At 26.1% G+C, this 25,537-nt stretch overlaps 1 long non-coding RNA gene across 1 annotated transcript in view; it reads left to right on the plus strand.

Annotated features, from left to right (window-relative positions):
- The window catches only part of LOC122506433, a 229,749-nt gene that overhangs the window by 193,556 nt on the left and 10,656 nt on the right, over positions 1–25,537 (plus strand). The window contains exon 4 of the long non-coding RNA XR_006302004.1: positions 2,267–2,499. This is a non-coding gene — a long non-coding RNA (uncharacterized LOC122506433). The remainder of the gene's footprint in view (positions 1–2,266; positions 2,500–25,537) is intronic.

Raw genomic sequence — 25,537 nt, forward strand, 5'->3', positions numbered from 1 at the left:
GCAGATATAGGTGGCAAAAATGATTTTAAAAAATAGTTTAGTGATATTTACAAAACACATAGGTGGCTAAAAAAATAGTTTTGTAAAATCTGTCAGACACAGGTGGCGAAAAAAAATAGTTTGGTAAAATTTTCAAAACACAGGTAGCGAGAAAGATGAAATAAAAAATAGTTTGGTGAAATTGAAAAGACGTAGGTGGCGAAAAACTATAGTTTGGTAAAATCTGTCAGACATAGATGGGGAAAAAAATAGTTTGGTAAAAGTTACCAGATATAGGTGGCGAAAAAGATAAAAAAAATAGTTTGATGAAATTTACAACACATAGGTGGCTAAAAAAATAGTTTTGTAAAATCTGCCAGACATAGTTGGTGAAAGAAAATAGTTTAGTAAAAATTTCTAGACATAGGTGGCGAAAAAAAATTATTTGGTAAAAGTTACAAGACATAGGTGGCGAAAAAAAATAGTTTGGTAAAATTTTTCAAACACAGATGGCGAAAAAGATGAAATAAAAAATAGTTTGGTAAAATTTACCATTCTGGTATTTACCATATTCAATTTTAAAAATTAAAAATAGTTTTAATAAAAAAAAAATTCCACAATGCAACTAATTAGCATATTCAGTTAATTAAAACTTTCGAGACAACTTTTTTTTAGAACTAAAGAAAAAATAAAGAAGAAAAACAGGAACTAGAGCGAGATTTATATTGTAAAGAAATTTTTATTTAATTATTTTTCTCTCAATCATTCATTTTCCATCGTTGTTTACTAATGGCAAAATGCCTGCTTAAAATCTCATTCCCATTTGAAGTTTCTCCCTCATTCTCTCAAGGGATCAAATACAATGGGTTCTCATCCACGGGGCGTGCCAGGTCAGGATTCGTATTAACGATCTTTTCATCCAACAGGAACCTAAAGTCTGATTCATCTCGTTATGCTGCTGCTGCTGCTGGTACTGCTGCTCCTGCCTCTATACTGATAGAAGGGGGGGAGGGAAACCAGTAGAGAGAGAATCAATATATCGAAAATTTAATCGACAACCACTCGGGAAATTTCATACCAAAAGCAATTATTATCAGCAATGACTTTCGTCAATAAAAGAGAGCGCGCTATATATTCTTCTTTTTCTTTTTTTCTTCTAATTTTTTTTCTAATTTTTTTTTTTTTTTTTTTTTTTATAAGGACTTTAATAAATTTTCTTCTATTCGCAATTATTCATTTTTTTTGTGCAGGTGGAATATTAAATTTTTCAATTGGTTGGTAATAATATTTGTGGCGAGGTATTTGAATGTGTTCGACTACTGCATTGTCTGACTATTCACTTACACTTTCTACTGGATCGTCTGATTCGAAGTAGAAAATTTTTAAATGTTTCAACTTGGGCTCGAGCCGACCTGATTTGGGTCTTATTTTTAGGGAAAATCGGGTTGAAATAGGGCTTAATTCATTGGACCCTTTTTAATCTTACTTGGGCTTAATTGTTTGGCCCTTTTTTGAACTTATTTGGGCATTATTTTTGGGCAAAATTCGGCTAAAACAGGATTTAATTCAGTGGCATCGTCTTGTGACCCTATTAGGCAGTATTTCAGGTAAAAATTTGACAAACAATTATTATTTAAATTATACTTTTTTTAGAGGGGGGGGAGGCGGAATTGTAATGACGCTTTACAATTATAGTATAGAATTTCTAGAAGCTAGAAAGTTTACCTATCTAGCGTCTAGATCGAAATGTAACGCTAAAGTATTAATGTATTAATTTACATGAATTATTAATTAATTAATTAATTAGTATTTATTCTTAGATTAGTAATTAATAACAAAAATTAATTAATAAATTATTACATTACAATAATAATTAATAACTAATTATTATCTTAACAATATTTATTACTAACTTGATAATTATTAATAAATAATTCACTAATGTAATTATAATTCAATTCAGTAATTTGATTATTTTAGTAAACGATTGATTTAAAATCATTGTAATTATGTAAAATTATTAATTATTACGTTGGTAAAGAATAATAACAATTAGGAATAATTAATAACTTCCTAAAGTTATTTTAACTAAGACTATTTAAAAAAAATATCTTTAACTTAGACGACCGAGTAATAAATTAAAATATTTTTTAATAATAATAATATTTTTTTAACAATAAAAATATTTTAAGCATTAACTATTCATTTTGACATAGTTTACTATAGAAAACATTTTAAATTATGGCGCTAATTTCTGACAATAATTCTCCCTTCTCAATATTCGTAGGTTCGTGGCTGTGGTAGGATTCGTAATTCCCGCGGAACTAATGCGCATGGGACAAGAGACCGAAGCCGCTTGTTAGCAGACGACAAAGCCACGTGGTGGAAAATTTAAGAAAGAGAAATTCTTCCGAGCCCTCAACAATTGAGTGAATTGTTTTCTAATAATTATAAAATAAAATACTTCTAGTGAAAATCGGACTATTGATCATCAAGTACAACAAACAGTTTTCAACCTTGGTAAGTCCGTTTTATAGTATATCCTTGATAATTGCTGTTCTTTATTATTATCAGTGGTCGCTTTCTTTTTAAACCCATATTAAATTTCAATTTTTTTTTCCTATTATATCTTTTTTCAACTCTTGTGACTTTTATTACGAATTTCGTTTTTTCATGATTTACACTAAAATCTCACGAGGTTTGCCACAAGCAAATTTGTGGAAAATTGGAAAAATATGAAAATGGTAGGCGTTTCCGAAACAATTTTTTTTTTCTAGTCCGCATCTCGGTCCGCATCACTAAATAAATAATTCATTAATAATTTTTTTTCGATTAACGTGGTCTTTATATGAAGTTTTTCGGCTTTTAAGTTTATGAAAAATAGTAAAATTTACCGTTTTGACCCGTTTCTTAAAAAAATAGGTAAATTTCAAAATTCTTAACAATTTTTTTTCTTCTTCTGTATCACTAAATCGACTAAATAAATTTATTTATACATTTTTTTGAAAATTCGCGTGGTCTTCGTGAAGTTTTTTTGCCTTCAAATGAAGCGTGTAACATTTTTAACTTAAAATCCATTTAAAAAAAAAAATTATTTGACCGGGAATAAGCCAGGAATTTTATGCCAAACCGGGAATTTTTTCACTAAATTAAAAAAAGTTTTATTATTTTAATTTGTTTTTAAAAAATGTCTTTTTATTTCAATTTTTATAGATATTTATACTGATCTCTAAATTTTAATTTGTTAAAAATAATTAATTTGATAGTAAAAAATCAGTCATTGATTCAAATATAGTATGTAAATAAATTAAAAAAAAATTATCGAATTAATATAAATTTTGTGAAATACAACTGAAAATAATTAAATTTGTTAAATAATTTCATTAAAAACTTTTTAACAAATCGAATTTTCAAAGTATTTTAATTTAATAATTGATAGATAATTGAATTTTATAAAGAGTCACATTTGGAAATTATGCAAAAGAAGGACTTTTCCCAAATTTAATAATAATTTGTTAATTCTTTTTGGAAAAGCTTTCATTACCAAAATTTTTTAATAAAATTGAATTTTCGCAAAGTTTTTTTAAAAATTCTGAAAAATAAGATTTTTGAAATTCTTCAATTCTATTGTTTCAAGATAATTGAATTTTTATAAACAAATAATTGAACATTTTTTAAATAGTTAAAATTTCTTTACATTCTATTAAAAATAATTAAATTCTTTTAAAGAATTTTATTTAAATTTTTCGAAAATAATCAAGGGAAGTTAGTCACCGTAATTATAATTTAATTTTTAAAAATTTCTTCGCAATATATTCAATTATTTTCATAAATAGTAAAACTTATTGCAGAATTTCAATTATTTTTAATACAATTTTAATCGAATTTCTCAAAAAAATATAATTATTCTTAAAAATTTTATTAACCCCTTAACTGTTTGAGGAAAATACAACATGATTGTCCCAAAATGCCCAGCGGAATCTGATACTTTTTCAAATAGTATAATATATATCTAAATTATAACTAATTATTCAATTATTTTCAAAAATATCATTAATAACCCTTATAATTTCTTATGATATTGATATAAAGAAAAATATCTATCAATTTATATACAAATTATATTTATTTTGAGTGATAGTGAACACGACCCACGGGTGGGTCGGAAACAGTTATGGCCATACTTTTTCACGACCCACCCGTGGGTCGGAAACAGGCAACGGGTTAAAATTCGTCGAAAGAATTCAATTATTTCTAGAAACTGTAAAAAAAATTCTTCTCAAAAATTCAATTATTTCCATAAATAGAAAAATTCTTCAGCTTTACTAAATTCTTTTGAATATTATTTTTAAAAAAATTCTTCACAAGCATTCAATTATTTTCATTAATTTACATAAAATTCTTCGCAAAAATTCAATTATGTTTAAAAAAGTTTTTTAAATTCTCAAAATTTCAATTATCTTTATAAATAATTAAAATGTTCTCCTTAATTCAATTATTTTCAAAAATTTTAATAAAATTCTACGCAAACATTTAATTATTTTTCTAAATAATAACATTCTTTTGAAGAATTCAATTACTTTTATAAATATAAATAGTAAAATTCTTTGCAGAAATTCAATTAGTATCAATACATTTTAATAAAATTGAATTTATCAAAATTTTCAATTATAATTATAAACAGACAATATTATTTTAAAAAATTGAAAACATTTTTGGTTTAATTCAATTGTATTCCAAATTTTTAATTAAAATTGTTAAAAAAACATTATTTTAAAAAAATTTTAAGAAATTCGTCAAAAGAATTTAATTATTCATAAAAACTCTAATAAAAATTTTGTAAGCCATTTGTAGATTTATTAATGTTTGAAATCAACTAAATTTAATGAGAAAAAAAAACCGGGAAAAATTAGGATAAAGCCGGGAATTTTATTGAACGATAATATTAGACACTTTGTCAAACTTATTGTTACAAAAAAAGGGGGGGGGGTAAAATTTTTAAGAAAAAGCGTTACGAATTTTTTTAATGAACCCCCATAAGATTTGTATGTAGATAATGTGTACTCTCTAAATTTGAATTAGTAAAAATGTTTACTAATTCGAATTAGTGACTGACTTTTTGCTTTTGAATTAGTAAATTTTACTATTAAATAGTTATTTCTACTAATTTATTAGTAAACTTTATTAATTCAAAAGCAAAAAGTCAGTCACTAATTCAAATTAGTAAACATTTTTACTAATTCAAATTTAGAGAGTAGGTAGTAAATATGTATCAACTAGAACCGTCAATCTAGAAAGTGATTAGGAAAACTGCCCACCTACTAGTCAATACCGCTAAGACTTTTCCATCTAAATATGTAGTTTTTTTTCGTATTAAAAATAATTATATAATTTGAAAAGAAAAAATAAAATAGAAAATATTCCCTTCCAGTAAATAATGATTTACAAAAGTTCCGTTGTATTATTGATAACTTTTTGATATGGCGAAATAAAACATGTTTGTATGTTTCAGTCAGTTATTAATTCATAGCGATCATTTGTCTCAATCAAATGCATTTCTTTTAAAGAAATAAATACACGAACGAAAAATAACTTGGATCAACAAGTTTTTTTTTCTCCCAATTTATAAGTCCAAAAAAAAAGATATTAGGACCTATCAGATTCAGTTTCTTTTGTTAAATTTATTACGGAGAAATAACTTCAACTCCCCTACGTCGAACTTTTCTTTGAACAGTGTGTATTAATTATTAACGCATGGTTTAGAATTTTTTGGATTGGAAAAATCACAGTAGGTACACATTGTTTAAATTTCAATATTTATTTTCAAAAAAAAAAAGAAATATACATAGAGAAGAAAATTTTTTTTTATATTTCGAAAAGTATTTTGGAAAAAAGGATTTAATTAAACTTTTTCAACATTTTTGTTTTTAATATTTTTTTTCTGTCAAATGAATCATTTCGATATATTGAGTAATTAATGGTTTTTAATTAAAAAAGTTTTGTTGAAATAATATATTATGTTTGCCTTTACGAGCAAAATTTTCGTTTGATTAATCAGAAATATTTCATTGGAAGTAATTAAATATTGTTTTGAAGGTAATAAAAAATTTCAGTGAATCTCTAAAAGTACATTAATTAGAATTTTTTTTATTCAGGAATACTGCAAAGTTTATTTTAGTTGCAGATACAAGAATTTTAAATTTAAAAGATATATTATATTTATCTGGGGAATTTTTTTTGTAGAATCTATTTTTAATTTTTTATTTATTTTTTTTTAATTTCATAAATAAAATGCTCAAAAATATCTTCAATTGCATCACTAAAGGTGTAAATCCATAAACGAAGATGGATGATTTTAGACACTTTCTGCGCCTAGAACATGAAAGTTGAATCCGATGCAAATTTATACGGTAAATAGTAATCCCTTCCTATTCTTTCCCAAGTTTCGAATAAATCTACGAAAGTAGGGCCCGCTCTCCATTGAGTGACGAGATGCATTGAAGACGTAAACCCTTCGTCTGAATACGGAAACGTGTACGAGACTAAAATGCTACCAACATTTGGGTATAATCTTTTTCTTATGTCAAAATCTTTTAAGAATCGTAATATCAACCGCCCTCATATATGTTACATTTGAAAAGGATATTTTTCGCAAAAAAAAAAGAAACAATCTCACTGGAAGCATATATAACTTTTTCCATCTGCTACCATTTGTTTCAATATTTTTTTTTGTTACGCGTCACTGGTAATAATGTACTTTTGAATAGGTTCTGAATTTACATAATGTCCTTGAATTCTGTTTATTTGAAACATTCCGTTCAGAAATGGAATATTTTTGTTGTTTTTAATACTTATTTTTGCTTTTTTGATACTTATATGACCTTGTGATACTTGTTTGCCCTTTTGAGGCTTATTTACCTTTTGGATACTTATTTTTACAATTTTGATACTTATAAGTATCAAAATTGTATCAAATGTTTGTCTTTACAAACAGTTTAATAGTTAAATGTATCAAAAAAGTTGTAAATATATTTACAACTTTTTTGATACATGTAATTATTAAACTGTTTGCAAAAACAAACATTTGATACATATTTGCCTTTTTGATGATTATTTACACCTTTTCGGTACTTGTATCCATTGAACTGTTTGTAAAAGCAGACGACGTTGAATTAGAATTGTCCTTGTACTAAAACAATTGCAAATGCTCCACTTGAAATGAATACCCATTGAACATGATCCCATCCACGACCAGAATGATCTGTATTGCCACTTTAAACCACCTCCATTATAGACGTAGGAAGATTGAGTTCGCGCAAGGGATCGTTAAACCCCTTCACAATGACTTCAAGTATTTCTAACTTGATTGGAAATGAAAACGATTTTCATCATCTGCGTTTCATTTGTCAGCTTTTTAACTAATCCAAAAATTATCGTTCCAAAAGGAGATGAAGAGTACTTTTCATAACTGAACTTTAATGTTATAATCTCAGTTTTAGGATGTTCTAATTTTAAGATCCTGAGTCTATTCAATTTTAAGTATATTATATAATCCCAAAATTTAGGATTATTAGATTTCTGGTTCTAAGGACTATAATGGTGATAATTACTACTATAACAAATGATAAGTACATATAACAATTATAATAAAAGACCTCGGAAATTGTCTTTTTCGATTTTTCTCCACTATTTATAAAAGGTTTTTTCAACTTACAGTCAAACCCTTCAGAATGCATTCTGACAGGTTCGACTGTAAGTTGAAAAATTTTTTAAATAGAGTAAGTTGCATGCAACTCAATTAATTAATTAATTAAAAAAAAATTGTTTTTCAATCAAACATGTCAAACAAGAATTATTTTCACTTAGTTTCAGAATATTGTAAAAAAATAAAATTACCAAAACAATTTTTTAAGAATTGTTTACTGTAATAAAATTTAGAGAATCGAGTTGCATTTTGACAGGTTTTACTGTATTTTTATTTCTTAAAAAAACGTATAATTAAACAATTTTCGAATACTTAAAATTTTTGTAAAATTTAATTGAAAATAATTGATTATTTTCAAGTATTTTATTACAAATTTTTTAAATTAAAATTTGAAGAATGTTAATTGAAAATTTTGAAAATTATTAAATTCTCAAAAATTTTAATAAAAAATATTAAAAAATTAAAATTAATGAAATTTGGCATTTAAAAATTATATTGAAATATTTTTGAAAAAAAGTAATTCTTAAAATTTCTTAATTATAATTTTTTAAAACTTAATTATTTTCAATTATGCATTTTGTCTACAGGATTTAAAATATTTCAAAATGATTAGAACAATGTGACGTATTTTTGAAATTTAACTATTTCTAAAAATTACAAAAGTAATTCTTTCAAAATTGAATCATTTTTTTGTCGAAATTTGTAATTAAAATTATTTAAAACTCTAATTATTTTATTTTATTCAATTCTAAATCAATTCTTACTAGAAAGTTGTATGAGAATGAAATTATTTAAGTAGAAAAATAAATAATTTATTGAATAATTGAATATTTCTTAAATTTAAACTCTTATAATTCATTTAAGAAATGTAATTAAAAATTTTTAAATAAATAAAAAATACTTATTACACTCTAAGAAACAAATTATATCAACCTTTTTTAATTTCATTTTTTCGAAGAATTTTATTTAAATTTTTAAGAATAATTGCGTTTTTAGAGGAATTAATTTAAAATTATATTAAAAATAATTGAAATTCTGCTACGAGTTTTACTATTTATGAAAATAATTGAATTTTTGGCACCGAACATTAATAAAGTTTTTTAAATAATTGCATTCTTGAGAAGAATTTTTAAAAAATATTTTTAAATAATTGATTTTTTTCTAACAATTTTATGAAAATTTTGTTTTAAATAATTGAATTTTTTTGAAAATTGTATATTATTTATGAAAATAATTGAATTGTTTCAAAAAATTTTATTAAACTTATATTGAAAACAAATTCAATTATTATGAAGAATTTCATTAAAATTTTTTTAAATAATTGAATTGTTTCAAAGAATTTTATCAAAATTTTTAAGAATAGTTGCATTTTCCGTGCAATTCATTTAAAATTGTATTAAAAATAATTGAAATCCTGCGATAAGTTTTAATATTTATAAAAATAATTGAATTTTTGCAAAGAATTTTATTAAATTTTGTTAAAAATAATTGAATTCGTGAGAAGAATTTTATTATTTATAAAAATATAATTGAATTCTTGAGAAGTTCATAATTTTTTTTTTAAATAATTGAATTCTTGGGAAGATTTTTATAAAAATTTCTGAAAATAATTGAATTTCTGCGAATAATTTTATTATCTGTGAAAATAATTGAATTTTTCCAAAGAATTTCATTAAAAATTTTTTAAATAAATACATTCTTTCAAGAAATATAAATTAAAAATAAAAATTGAAATTAATGATTAAATTCTAATATACAGATTATATGAAAATCATTTTAAATAACTGCATTTTTCGCGTAATTCATTTAAAATTGTATTAAAAATAATTGAAATCCGGCAATGAGTTTTAATATTTATAAAAATAATTAAATTCTTACAACGATTATTATTAGGTAAAAATTTACAAAATAATTGAATTCCTGAGAAGAATTTTATTATTTATAAAAATAATTGTATTCTTACGAAGAATTCAATAAAAATCTATTTAAATAATTGATTTTTTTCGAAAAATATTAGGAAATTTCTGTTTTAAATATTTGAATTCCTGAGAAGAATTTTATTATTTATGAAAATAATTGAATACTTCCAACAAATTTTATTAAAATTTTTAAAAAGTAATTGAATTCCTGAGAAGTATTTTATTATTTTTAAAAATAATTGAATTCTTGGGAAGTTTATTATTTTTTTTAAATAAAATTGAATTCTTTCGAAGAATTTTATAAAAATTTCTGAAAATAATTACATTCTTTAAAAAAATATAATTATAAATCAAAATTGAAAATAATGATTAAATTTTAATATACAGATTATATCAAAATCATTTTAAATTTCTGCATTTTTCGCAAAATTCATTTAAAATTGTATTAAAAATAAATGAAATTCTGCGATGAATTTTAGTATTTATAAAAATAATTGAATTCTTACAACGATTATTATTAAAATTTTAAAAAATAATTTAATTCCTGAGAAGAATTTTATATAAATCTATTTAAGTAATTGATTTTTTTCGAAAAATATAAGTAAAATTCTGTTTTAAATAATTGAATTCCTGTGGAAATTTTTTTATTTATAAAATAATTGAATGTTTGCGAAGAAATAATATGATTGTTTAATTTTATACAAAATTTGGCATTTGGGATTAATTAAGGGTTCAAATAAAACATTTAAATGTGTTTTTAAAACAATTTTTTTTTCAACTGTTAACAAATTTAAAGTAGTGTAAACTTTCAAATATGGAAAAAAGTAGCTTTTAGTATAAAAAATAAAAAAGAGTATTTAAATATTTAGTGGAAAAATCTTTAAAAAAAGTAGTAAATAGTAGGTTTTAGTAGATGAGTGCGAGGCCTGAATTTATCAAAAGAAATAACAAAATGTATAGTGAAAAATATGTGAATGTCATGGCAATAGTAAATAATAAGGTACGAGGCACTTTAAACGTTCCTGCACGTCGGAGGCGTAGTTTATTTCTTATAGGATAATAAAGGACGATTCCTGTTGGTGTGACAGGGTAGTGTGGGACATTTCCATTTTATTGGACAAGTAAGGGGGGACGAACGAGTATCGTGCACAAGGTGGAGGAATATAGGAATCCGAATTGGGTGACGCGGAAGTACTACCAGCAAAACACCCATAGTCAGTTGGCAGTGTCAGAGCAACGTTCGATTATCATCTGCATGCCTGACCGTCAGCAAGTTCATCTCACTCTCTCCATATATCTCCATTCTATCTCTCACTTCCACAATCTAGTAACTCTAGCCGTTACCTCCCCGTTAAAATACACACTCGATCATTTGTGTGATTAACATTTAATTATAATTACGGGTCATTGACGCCGATATACATCATTACTGCCAGTAATTGCGTACTCCATTTCGTTCACAGATTCACTTCCTCTCCTCTGTCATAAAATAGCAATTACTTTGTACTAATTTAACCCCTTCAATGTCACACATTTGTCAACAGCTTCTTAATAAATTAACCCTTAGCAACCTGTGAATGTCAGAGAATTTTATAAACCTTGAAAAAACCTTAGCAAGTCAGGGAATTTTGATCGAAATCCTGGAAAATTGTTATTATTGTGTTTATTCTTGACATTTAATTTCACTTAAATATTTCAAAATTAATTCAGTTTTCAAAGAATTGCGTTTACAATTTTCGTAAGTAGATGAACTTTAAAAAATTTTGATTTAAAATTTTGTAAAATTGCAATTTTAAATGAATTTAATTAGAAATAATAATAAAACTTAGATTTAAAAAAAATTTGTTAAACTAAAATTCTTCTGAAATTAGTCAATTTTTTTAATATATATTTCGACGGTTTAGAGTGCAAACCTGCACTGAGAGAAATGGATAGTCAGATTTTGATGTTAAAAAGATGATGTTACACGATACTATCATTATGCTACTGCCAACCATCACAGATGCTAAAAAAAATATAGTTATGCTACCCCGTACTACCAAGATGTTACTCCTGATGATATTGATGGTAACGGTGACTATCTAGATAGCTGTCTGTATACGTAGCATTAAAGATGGTCACCCTAACCACAATTATGTTACCCACTACTATAAATTTCTCTCCGTGTGCTAACTCACATTTATGAAATTTTTCAGGAGAGTCAAAAAACTTTTCAAACGTATTTTTAGGTTATATTCTTATGGAAGTAAACTTTCAGTATATTTGTTTTATTAATAGAATAACACAATGCTACTTAATAATAAAAAGTACTTCCTTTTGAAATATATTTTAATTGATATCTCTTATACTCAAAATATAGACACATTTCAATACAATACAATATATTATGTGGAGTTATAGCAGTGCAATTTGACAGGTATGGAGTTAGCTGTTTTACTCACAACACTTTTTTAGCAATTTAGAGACATAATTTCGTCAAACTGTTTTACTTGGCTGACGTATCACCTCTTTATCTATGAAATTCAAAAAGAATCTCAAATTTGATAAAAAGTGGAGTTAGCAGGTTTGCACTCTAAACCGTCGATTTAATTGATTATTAAAAGTATTGGATTTATAGAAGAATTTTAGTTAAACACACTAAAACAAATTAAATTTTGAAGTCAATTACAATTGATTGCAGAAATTCAATTATTTTCAAAATTAGTAAAATTCTTCTCAAAAATCCAATTATTTTTTAAAATGTTAATAAAATTCTTGGGAAAATTTTAATTTTTTTTTTAAATTTTCCCCAGTTTAACGATTTTTAATATCTACTACATTAATAAAAAAAACCCAAAAGAATTCAATTAGTTAAAAATAATTTTAATAAAATTCTACGCAAACATTTCATTATTTTAATAAAAAATAATAAAACTCATCGCAGACTTTCAATTATTTTTAATACAATTTTAATGGAATTCCCAAAAAAAATTATTTTAAAAACCTTTACTACATTTTATTTATTAGAATTTTAGTATTATTTTCAATACAGTTTTAATGAAATTTCTTCAAAAAATTCAATTATTTTCAAACATATTATAATTCTTCGCAGAAATTCAATTATGTTAGAAAATTTACAAAAATTCAATTATCTTTATAAATAATAAAATTTTTTTCCGAAATTCAATTATTTTTAAAAAAATTTTAATAAAATTTTTGGCAGAATATCAATTATTTTTAATACAATTTTCATTAAATTTCTCTAAAAATAAATTATTCTTTAAAATTTTATTAAAATTTGTTGATAAAATTCTTTATAAAAATTTAATTTTTAGGAATATTCAATATAATAAAATATTTATTTTTGTATTTAAATAAAAATTCTTATAGATTTTTCTAATAAATATTCATTTTGAAATGAATTTCATTTAAAATTTTAGATTATTTATAATTTAATATTGATAGCGTGGATTTTTAGAAATAATTGAATTTTCAAAAAATTTCAAATTAAAATCTTTGAAAATTTGAACTGTTCATACTTTTAATTAAGAATTCTGTAGAATTAATTTTTTTTAAAAAGTTTAGTGGAACTTTTTTTTTAATTATTTGAAGTTTTTAATTTCTAATATTTAAAGAATGTCAGAATATTAAAAATTTCGTAAAATTAAATTGTAAATGCAACTCTATTTTAAAAATTTTTTTGTATTCAAAAATGTCTGAAAAAATTATTTGCACTTAATTCCAGAATATTGTAAAAATATTACAAATTTAAATTATAAATCATATTTTTAAGGATTGTTTATCATAATAAAATTTAAAAAATAGAGTTGCAATCCGATAATGATAATGATAATTAATGAAAATTTGCTTTTAAAAATCATATTAAAATATTTATGAAAAAAGTAAATCTTAAAATTTTTTTATTTTAATTTTTTAAAATTCAATTACTTTCAATATTTTCAATTCCTTATTTCCGAAAATTTAAATTCATACTAGGATTAATAAAATTATGATTTTTTATAATTATTTTCAATATTTTGGAGAAATCAATCAAGTTCCAAATTTATTATTAAAATTCTTCAAAACAAAGTAAGAACCATTGTCTTTCAAAAATTATTTATAAATATTTAAAAAAAATTAATTTGAAGAATTTCTTTACTATAATGTTTTAAAAACGTTATAACATTTTAAAAAAACATGGACAGTTGCAGTTATTATTTATTTAAAAAAATTGATTTTTTGTTTATAAATATTCGGAAAATTATTAAAAATAAATGAAGTTTAATTAAAAATTGTAAAAAATAATTTGATTTTGGAAAGGTTATAGTCGTAATTTTTAGAAATTAATAAATTACATCAGGCTTTAAATTGAATTTTTTCTAATTTTATTCCCCGTTAAAAAACAATTGTAATTGTCGTCAGCTTTTTCAAAAATGTCATTTTGAGGAAAAGGATTTACAGTTTCAAAATAACGTTTTCTTCAAAAGATGATAGGCACTCGATAGTTCACAGTTGAAATGAGACCAACCCTTTTTGATAAGAACAAGTTAATCAAATTAACAGAAGAACAAAAAATTATATTTTTACAAAATTTAGAATAAAAGTAGGTAGATATATTTTTCTCGCCAAAAAAAACTTAAATTTGTAATAACAATAGTAAAACTCGGGATATGAAAAAGGAAGCAAAAAAAAAAAAAATATGGAAGTTTGTTGAAAAATGGGTTCAGTTCCTTCCTGAGCTTTTGAGATTCAATTTATCGTTCGCCATGCAATCGACGAGTGTTTGTACGAAATGGAAAGAGATATTGTTTGACCGTGTGTGGATGAGATAGGGAAATAAGTTATCGGCTGAGGTGATACGTGTGTAGGATGGTGAAGTAATAGAAAAATACCCGAAGCTACCAACACTTCTGAAAATTCCCAGTCTTCCCATTTGGTATAGACTACTGTCCCCTCCCTTCACCTTCCCCTCCCTCTGACCCCACTTTCTCCCCCCCCCCATCACCCTTGAACGGTGCAGCGGGACTGTACATTTTCAAGTTGGACTTCTTTCGCTTGTACACCTCACCCTGAAACGTGCTTTCGCATACCGATTAGTTTATTTCTTCAGATCTCAACTAACATTTTCAGTTTTTTTCCTCTCCTTTTCCTTCACACGTAATTTTATTTTATTTTTTTAACAATGTACTGAATTTTCTTATTAGAAAGTTCATTAAGAAATTTTGAAAATTGACTAGAGAGCATTTGAATTTACGGCAAGCTTAATATGTAATTTTTCCAAGCTTGCGGCATAAGCTTAATATGTAATTTTTCCAAGCTTGCAGAATAAGCTTACCATGCAATTTTTCCAAGCTTGCAGTATAAGCTTGCCATGCAATTTTTCCAAGCTTGCAGCATAAGCTTGCCATGCAATTTTTCCAAGCTTGCAGCATAAGCTCACCATACACACTTTCCAAGCTTATACCTGCAATACTAACGTGAAAGATTGCTGCAAGATTCCTAAGGAATTCTTGCTGCAAGCTTGGTAAAATTGCATTGTAAGCTTGTGTTGCAAGCTTGTCTAGATTGTATGAAAGGATATGCTGCAAGCTCACAAGATTGTTTGGCAAACTTCAAGCTTGACAAAATTTCATTGTAAGTTTATACTGCAAGCTTGGCAAAATTGTATGAGAAGGATATGATGCAAGCTCACAAGAATGCTTGGTAAGCTTCAAGCTTAGCAAAATTTTATTCTAAGCTTGAGAAGATTGTATGGTAAAGTTATGCTGCAAGCTCACAAGATTACTTGGTAAGCTTCAAGCTTGGCAAAATTTCATTCTAAGTTTGTACTGCAAGCTTGGTAAAATTGCATTGTAAGCTTGTGTTGCAAGCTTGTCTAGATTGTATGAAAGGATATGCTGCAAGCTCACAAGATTGTTTGGCAAACTTCAAGCTTGACAAAATTTCATTGTAAGTTTATACTGCAAGCTTGGCAAAATTGTATGAGAAGGGTATGATGCAAGCTCACAAGAATGCTTGGTAAGCTTCAAGCTTAGCAAAATTTTATTCTAAGCTTGAGAAGATTGTATGGTAAAGTTATGCTGCAAGCTCACAAGATTACTTGGTAAGCTTCAAGCTTGGCAAAATTTCATTCTAAGTTTGTACTGCAAGCTTGGTAAAATTGCATTGTAAGCTTGTGTTGCAAGCTTGTCTAGATTGTATGAAAGGATATGCTGCAAGCTCACAAGATTGCGTGTTAAGCTTATATGTCGCAATCTTTGCAAAATTGCATTGTAAGCTTGCGCTGCAAGCTTGAAAAGTTTTCAGGGTAAAGTTATGCTGCAAGCTTACAAGATTTCACGGTAGCCTGTGCTGTGTAAGCTTAGAAAGTTTTCATGGAAAGCTTATGCTGCAAGCTTGGCAAAATTGCATTATAACAGGCTTCACACTCAATAATTAATTTTAGATAAGTAACAAAAAGTATCTTTAAGACAGAAAAAAGTAGTTGAAAAATAGCAATCGAAAAATTAAATTTTACTACTAAAAAAAAATAATTTTTAGAAGTTAAAAATTAAATTTTTTTAAAACATAATATTTATTTCAATTAAATTTGACAAAATTTCCAAATTAATATTTTTAATTTTTTCGAGAAATTAACTATATTGAAAAAATGTTAATTAACATTTTCCAAAAGACTAATTTTTTTCATAAATTCTAAATTCAATTGTTTAAATGCTAATGTAAATAAATGATTATTTCTTTACACTAAATACATATAAAAAGTTTATCAAATTTTACAAAATTAATTCATTTCTTTCGTAGAAATTTAATAAAACTTTAAAATAATTGCACTTTTCGAATAATTCATTTAAAATTAATTTAAAAATAAATTAAATCCTTCGGAAAATTTTATTATTTATGAAAAAAATTGCATTTTTGCAAAGAATTATATTAAGTTTTTTTTAAATAATTAAATTTCTGTGTAAAATTTTATTATTTGTAAAAAAAATTGAATTCTTGTGAAGGATATTAAAATTTATGCCTTTTTGGAAATAATTGCAATTTTTTTGGTTAAAAAAATGCAATTATTTTCAAAAATTTTGAAAGATCATTTCAATTATTTTGATTAATTTAATTAAAATTGCATTAAAAAGTAATTCGATTCTTGCGAAGAATTTTATTATTTATCAAAATAATTTAATTCTTATAAACAAATATTATCAAAATGTTAGTTACTAATTAATTTCTTATAAAGAATTTTTTAAAAATATTTTAAATAATTGATTTCTTTCGAAAAATTTGATTGAAAATCGTATGTCAAATAACTGAATTTCTGTGAAAAATATTATTTGCAATAATAATTGAATTCTTGTGAAGGATTTTATTAAAATTTTTCGAAATAATTGGATTTTTTAAAAATCATTTTATAAAAATTTAAAAAATCATTTCAATTATTTCGAATAATTTAATTAAAATAATTTAATTAAAATTATTGTATTAAAAATAATTGAATCCTTGGGATGAATTTTATTACTTTTGAAAATAATTTAATTCTTATAAAGAATGTTATTAAAATTATGGAATTCGAATTTATTTCTTTAAAAGAATTTTTGAAAAAATATTTTAAATATTTGATTTTTTTCGGAAAATTTTTTTGAAATTCGTATTTTAAATAATTAAATTCCTGTGAAATTTTTTATTATTCATGATATTAATTGAATTTTTGGCGATGAATTTAATTAATTTTTTGTTTGTTTTAATAATTAAATTCTTTTGAGAAATTTTATTAAAATAGTAGATATTGAAAATATTTGAATAGCAGCAAAGAATTTCATTATTTATAGAAAATAATTGAATTTCTGCGAAAGATTTTCCAAAAATTTCTGAAAATAATTGAATTGTTTTAAAGAATTTTTTTTAAAGTTTTAAGAATAATTTTTTTTTTAACTATTAGTGTCATAAATTTTAAAAAAGTATTCGAATAGCAGCTAATTGTAAATAAAGTAGTAAATAGTAGGTATTAGTAGATGAGTGCGAAGCCTGTCAGTAAGCTTGGCAAGATTGCATAGTTTGCTTGCCGTAAGCTCACACGCTCTCTGGATAATCATAACCAAATCATTTAAAAGTGAAATTGAAACCCCTAAAAAATTGTCTTTCTTCTCCCAGGGGTAAAATGCGGAGAAAAACATATATTAAAAGCCATTTCATTTTTGCCACCATTTTTGTTATGTACACATGGGGAGATTTTTTTTATTGCCTGAAGATAAAGATTTTAGTGTTTTGCAAAATGGTTTGGATTCCTTGAAGTTTAGTGCTTGTTTAATCATTCACGACACCTCTTTTTTTTTTTTTTTTCTTTTTGCTTACAAACTTGAGTCGCACGAATATTTTCCAAGCCCTCGATGCTGCGTGAAAATACCCTAAGAAAATTGCGCTTCGAGGCTATTTTAAGGGAGTAAAAATAAAGCCTCTCCTCGCTTCCTTTTGTCTTATATAGAAAACGGTAAAAAAAAAGAAAATGTTACCGCGATTCCCTTCGTTTATGAGCTTTACCAGGTCACTGTTATTTTTTTTCTCCTTAAGGGGAAAAAATGTATACATATATATTTAGAACCAACAGTTTCTCTTTCTTTGCAAAAGACATGTATGCAAATTTAGAATTCTTTTTACATAAAGAAAATACGTCTTTGATAATAACATTTTCTTTATTTTCTTTCACATTTTCTTACTCCTTTTAAAATTCGTTTAAATATTTATGGTATAATTAAATATTCTGTTTTATTCGCAATAATAAATTATTATACGATTATATAATTTATATTTATAAATTAATTTATTTTTATACAATAGAGGAAAATAAAATTAAAACAGATTGTTTGAAAATTTGGAGTAAAAAATTTTTGTATTTTTTTTTAAATGTAAAATGACCCTTAGGGAAAAATTATGTTACGCAATTCAAATATGAAAATAGTCGACAAAATGTTTTAGTAAATTTCCTCTCACATTACCATATAACGAAGAAAATTACTTTGGCATATTTCGCTTACTTGGGGAAATTTTCTTGTCTCATCAAAAATACTTTTCAAAATATATAGCCGCCTTCAACATTATAATGCCCGATGTTGAAATTTACAAATGCGTTTTATTTCGCTTGGTCGCTTTTGCAAGAACAGACTTTCGTGAGTATGCCATAATGAACACCGCGCAGTTTACAAGATCTCGTTACTTCTTTTTTTTACTGAGACATCCGGAAGTAAAATATCTTGCCGCAATCTGTAAAAAAAAAAATATTTTCAACAATTGTTTCCGAAGAAAAATATAGTTTTACCAAACAATTTAATTTCTATTTTTTCATTTTTGGAAATAATTTTTCAACTTCTTTTTTTATGAAAAAAAAATTTTTTTATTATGGTAAAAAAATATTTATTTATTCTTATGGTAAAAAAGAATTTTTTGTTAGAATTTTCATTCGAATGATTCTTGTACTATAGGGGGAATATTTAGTTTCTGCTATAAATTATGTAAATTAATTTCATCTTAAAATATTTGCAATTGATTCTTGATATTTCAAGTAGACATAAACGTTGCGTGAGTAAATTCAGTAAGGCATCAACGCTTTTACAAATTACTTTTATTTCCCCATCACGACTTCATTTAATATACACTGCTATGTAGACACGAGGCATATTAAATTTAAGTCACGAATCAGATTAATAACCCGTAAAACTTGTTTAATTTTACTTTCAAATATCGAGAGAAAGAGAGAACGAGATTTTGTTATCTTCTATATTTTATTAAAGTAGTCATTAAATGAATTTTGCCTTTTAATTGTTTTTTATTAGCATATTGAAAGTTACTTATTGATAAAACTTTCAAGCTCTTTTGAAACTGAGGTTATTATTAAATTTCTTAATTTGGGGGGGGGGATTTATTTCATAAAGCTTACCACAAGGTTACGGGCTTTCATCAATTGAAAGCTTGCAGGTAAGCTTGCAGGAAGATTGCAAAAAAAAATTTTCCTTAGCTTGCATGGCTTGCTTTGCTGCAAGCGTGCGCTTTAAATTTTGCCAAGAGAAAGTGAGTAAACTTTTATTGTAGAAAAGCAATATGTTTTGAAAAAATAAAGACAGAAAATAAAACACGTTCCCAGATGAACGCATGGGTTCCACAAGTCTCGGCAGTTTTTTTTTCTTTCTTTCTCTCTTCTTTTTTTTATTGCCTTCGAGTGCGACTGTGAAATCATTACACGCAAGGGGAGTTGTGGCACTCTGAAACGCAGAGTTCATAACTGCCTTTACAGATAATTACCATATTTTTCCATGTCTGGAAGAAATACTACAATTTTTTTTTTCTTCAAAAGAATTCAGAAACGCTGCAAAAGATTTTTTGCATTATATACATCACGTCTACATGCAAATAAATATTTCTTATCTTTTCTAAATAGTTAAGTGACTACACAGTATAATATTTATTATAACAGAGAAAAGAAATGTTAACAGTGACATCGAAACATGCATTTAGTGTTATCAAATGTTCAGCGCAAAAAAAGAGAGAAAAAAATCTCGACATTATCAAGTTCTTTTTGTAATTTAAAAATAGGGTGTTATTTTAATGAAGGGTAATTTATCGACAGTGGCTCCATCAGGAGCGGATATTTTAAAGTTTTGTTTAACCCTCTGCCGTTGCTAATTTATATTCACTTTTACTTCACTCTCACTCCATTTTAACTTCACTCTCACTTCATTTTTACTTCACTTTCACTTCACTTTCACTTTCACTTCACTTTCACTTCACATCACTTTCACTTCACATCACTTCACTTTCACTTCACTTCACTTTCACTTTACTTTCACTTTACTTTCACTTTACTTTCACTTTACTTTCACTTTACTTTCACTTTACTTTCACTTTACTTTCACTTTACTTTCACTTTATTTTCACTTTACTTTCACTTTACTTTCACTTTACTTTCACTTCACTTTCACTTCATTTTCAATCCACTCTCACTTCACTCTTGATTAAGTTTCATTTCATTTTCAATTCACTCTCCCTTCATAATCACTTCACTTTCACTTTGCTCTTAATTAACTTTCACTTTACTTTTGCTTCACTTTTACTTCACTTATTTTACCTTTGTCTTAATTTTACTTCACTTTCACTTCACACGAAAGTAAACAGAGAGTGAAGTGATTGAGAATAAACTTCACATTCAGTTCACTCTTACTCTCTAAATTTGAATTAGTAAAAATGTTTACAAAATTGAATTAGTGACTGATTTTTTGCTTTTAAATTAGTAAATTTTACTAATAAATAGTCATTTCTAATAATTTTTTTAAGTAAATTTTACTAAATTAAAAGAAAAAAGTCAGTCATTAATTCAAATTAGTAAACATTTTTAATAATTCAAATTTAGAGAGTACTTTTCTTTTGATCCACACTTACTTTACTCTCACTTCACTCTCAATACATTTCCCTTTTATTTATCCTACATTTGCTTCATTTTTACTTCATTTTCACTTTACATGAAAGTGAACTGAGAGTGAAGTGATTGTGAGAATGAACTTCACTTTCACTTCACTCTTATTTTACTTTCGGTTTATTCTCAATTCACTTTTACTTTCTTCACTCTTACTTAACCTTTACTTCACTTTTAAATCTATTTCACTTTATTCGAGAGTAAATTGAGAGTGAAGTAACAGTGAGAGCGAAGTTCAATTTCACTTCACTCTTGAATTTACTTGAATTTACTCGAAAGTGAAACAAGGGTAAATAAATGTCAAGTGAAAGTGAATTAGAAATGAAGTGAAACTGAAGTGATAGTAAAGCAAAGGTGAAGTGAGAGTTAAGTCTTAATTGACTTGCACTTCACATTTATTTTGCCTTTGCTTCACTTTCGAGTAAATTTAAAGTGTATTTAGAGTGAAGTGAAAGTGAACTTCACTCTTACTGTTACTTTACTCTCAATTCACTCTCGAACAAAGTGAAGTAAAGGTAAAAATGAGGTTTATTTCCACAGTTACTTCACTCTCAGTTCACTTTCATGTAAAATGAAAATGAAGTAAAAGTGAAGCAAACGTAAAATAAGTGAAGTGAGAGTAAAGTAAAAGTGAATTGACAGTGAAAGTGAAACGAAGGTAAAATAAGTGAAGTGAAAGTGTATTAAAAATAAAGTGAAAGTGAATTGAAAATGCAGTGAAGGTAAAGTGAAAGTGAATTGAAAATAAAGTGAAAGTGAATTGAGAATGAAGTGAAGGTGAATTGAAAGTGTATTAAAATTGAAAATAAAGTGAAAGTAAAGCAAACGTAAAATAACTGAAGTGAAAGTGAAGTGAGAGTAAAGTAAGAGTAAAGTAAGAGTGAAGTGACAGTGAAAATGAAACGAATGTAAAATAAGTGAAGTGAAAGTAAAGTAAGAGTGAAGTGAAAGTGAATTAAGAGTGAAGTGAAAGTGAATTAAGAATGAAGTGAAGGTGATGTGAAAGTGAGGCGAAGGTGAACTGAGACTAAAGTGAAAGTGAATTGAGAATGAAGTGAAGGTGATGTGAAAGTGAGGCGAAGATGAACTGAGTGTGAAGTGAAAGTGAATTGATAATGAAGCTGTGACAGTGAAAATGAAACGAAGGGTAAATAAGTGAAGTGAAAGTAAATTAAGAATGAAGTGAAGGTGATGTGAAAGTGAATTGAAAATAAAGTGAAAGTGAGGCGAAGGTGAACTAAGTGTTAAGTGAATTGAGAATGAAGTGAAAGTGAAGCGAAGACGAAGTGAATGTGAATTGAAAATAAAGTGAAAGTAGGCGAAGGTGAACTAAGAGTGACGTGAAAGTGAATTGAGAGTAATGTGAGACTAAAGCGAAAGTGAACTAAGTAAATCGTACCCAAAGTTTCAAATTTGACTATTTCTGACGATAACAAATATCAGAGGGTTAAAAAAATTAATCGAATCCAAATAAATTAAATTTCACATGAACCTTTTTTTCGCGGAAAATTTAGAGAACCGATAAAAAACAAATTTTCCTCATTCTCATTTGTTTCAATACCAAAAAAATACTCTACTATAGAAGTAATGACGTTTTATCTCGTGTCGCGCATATAGAGATCCACGTGATCGCGTGAAACTTCTTTCGATTGAGTTTCTTCACTTTAAGAAAGTTCCGCGTCGAAGAATTCTGCCATTTCATTTCAGTGTTGGTCGCATATACACCAATGACGAGGGAGCCAAAAAAAAAAAAAAAAAGAAAAAAATTTTTTTTTAGGGTGCGGCGTGCGTAGAGCTAAAGGAAATGGAATTTCCACACCTGCACCCCTCTTTTCAAGGGAATAGTGAGTACGGGTGAAGGAGGTAGGAGGAGGTGGAAGGGAGACCTGAGGGTGTTAAGACTCCGTCGTCTCTCATTCCCTCAGCCTAAAAAGGTTTAGTCACGTTCGGTCGAAAATCGATCGTTCGCGTCACGAAGCGCGAACTCGTCGTATCGTCTCTCTCACTCTCTCCGTGTGACGTTCTTAGTGTTAAAAACTATTTCGTCTTGAAACTCGACTTTTGCTATGCACAGCAAAAGATGTTTCTGTCTCTTGCCTTTTACATAACCCCCAACTTACCTATCAACAAGAGGGAGACTCAAATAACGAGATCAAGAAAAAAACTATTTTCAAATGGAAAAAGAGAATTTTAAATAAGGGACTATTTCATTTAATCTTGTAATTATTTACTCCAATGGAATTTAGTGATTACTCTAAAAAAAAATTCGCCTTCACTCACCCTTAACTCTTGCAAATTTAAATATTGAAATACTCGTTTGTATTAAAGTTTCGATTTTTAAATTTTAATTGTTAATTTTTAATTTCTAACTTATAGTTTCGAATTTCTAATTCTCCATTTTTTAATTTTGAACGTGCGAATTTTTTTCAACATGGTAATAAAAAAAATTTCTTTTTTTTATGGTAGTAAAATAGTACGTATAGTAACATTCAATATAGCGAAGTCGAAATTTTCTCTTCCAGTATATATTTTAAATTGTAAGCACCGTCTGAGGACAAAAGATCGTATTATACCCTGGGGCTCTATTATTGAGAAATACATGACGAGAATTTCGCTGGTCCCGCGTGCAGAACCTTCATTAATCCACTTAATTTGAAAGTAACAGCGAACCAGCGCCATTTGCACCTGCTACTATAATAACAGCAAAAGACTCTCGCTATAATCGTTTAAATGACGACCAGTCTCTAGGAAAGGAATTTTTTTTCCACCCCCCTCCCCCCTTCTAAATTACATAAAGAAAACCACTGAAATTATTTCCATATTTATAATTATACTGTATATAAGAAAATATTCAATAAATTAAAATTTTTTTGTTCTTTTCATTTTTCCGTCTCGCAAAAAATGCAGAGAGAAAAAATTTTCTTCTATAATGAAAAAAATGTTCTATTTGTTGAAAAATAAAATTTTCTTTTATTAAAAGTCATAAATTATTTCTGAGATGATCGAGAATTTGTTATTAATAAACTGTTGAGTAATGGTTTAATTACAAACGTTCTGTAATTATTTTATTGAATTTTCGATGAGCAATTTTAACCCACTGAGTTAATTTTATACGAATAATTTATTATTTACAGTAATTGAGTTATGCTTTATTTTGATTTCGTCAAAATGTAAATGTTGGTGAGAGATTAAAATTGTCTCTTTATCGATATAATTTTCTGAAGAGTGATATAGAAGTCAAATTTTAACTTCTATAAAAGGTGTCGAAATTCAATTAACTATTGGTATTGTTCTTAAATTACTTTAGAGGGAAAATAAATTTAGCCAATAGCGTAAAAACTGGTTTTATTGTTAAAAATTATTAACCCTAGACTCCGTAATCTGTCTTCTACTTTAGTCCTTAACTGAGGGTAATAAAGTACCCCAAAGTGTTTTGTTGCTGGAACTTTTGTATTTATTCAAAAACAATTTTAATAAAAAGTATTTTTTTCGTTTTTTTATAAGGAAGACCTCTTTCTATTTTTTGATATCACAGTAAAACGTGAGGTGTTAAAATAACACTAGAATGGATTAAAATAACACTGGAATGGATTAAAATAATCTGCAACAGTTTAATCCCTCTAGGATTAAATTAACACCAGAAAGGATTAAAATAATCTACTTTGGTGTTATTTTTAACTACACTGGTTTACAGTGAAATTATCAATCCAACAAAACATTTTTTTTCCAATAGTAGGTGTTTTTTGAGTAAGAAAATCATAGTTTTAATTTTTTTCCCTCGTGCAGTTTTTCTGTAGCTTGAAATTTTGCATTTTCGAGGTGCGACGCCACTTAAACTTACCTGCAAGAAAATTAGCTTGTCAAAATATAATAAATGAGGTATCATTGGAAAGGTTATTAAATTACCTTTCGATCCATAGGTCACAAAATAAAATTCAACGAGAATTGAGAGAGTTACAGTCGATTAAAGATGAAATTTCATGCCAAATTTGATGATTTTTAGACATTTGAGTAACTTCTGCTATTTTTTTCTACATCAAACAGGAAAGAATGTTTAGGTTTTAATTTTTTTATTGATAGACTATATCATTACACAAATTTTGAGCCCTTGTGGACCTCGATTGGATTAAAAATGACAATTCTACACTAAATTTAGTGAACGAAACTACATTCTTCATTTTTAATATCCCTTAAACATTTGCAGCAAAAATTGAAGTAATAAAATTTAGTTAAGCTCTAAAGTTACTAAAATCACTAATCAAGGATTTCTGAAATCGTAGATTTCGAATCCAATGTTAGTTTTCTAAATTTCAAAATGTCGGATCCAATATGGCGGACAATTTTTTAAAAATCAATTAAATTCGTCTTCAATTCGTTACTCGGGGGTTTTCGGGGTCGCTGATTACGAATCTGATGTCGGATTTCGAAAATTGAAAAGGATGGATTCATAATGGTGAACGAGTTTTTAAAATCCATCGAATTCGCACTTATTGGATCCGC

This window comes from Leptopilina heterotoma, unplaced genomic scaffold, assembly GCF_015476425.1.
Source record: "Leptopilina heterotoma isolate Lh14 unplaced genomic scaffold, ASM1547642v1 Lhet_114, whole genome shotgun sequence".
Taxonomy (NCBI): Eukaryota; Metazoa; Arthropoda; class Insecta; order Hymenoptera; family Figitidae; genus Leptopilina; species Leptopilina heterotoma.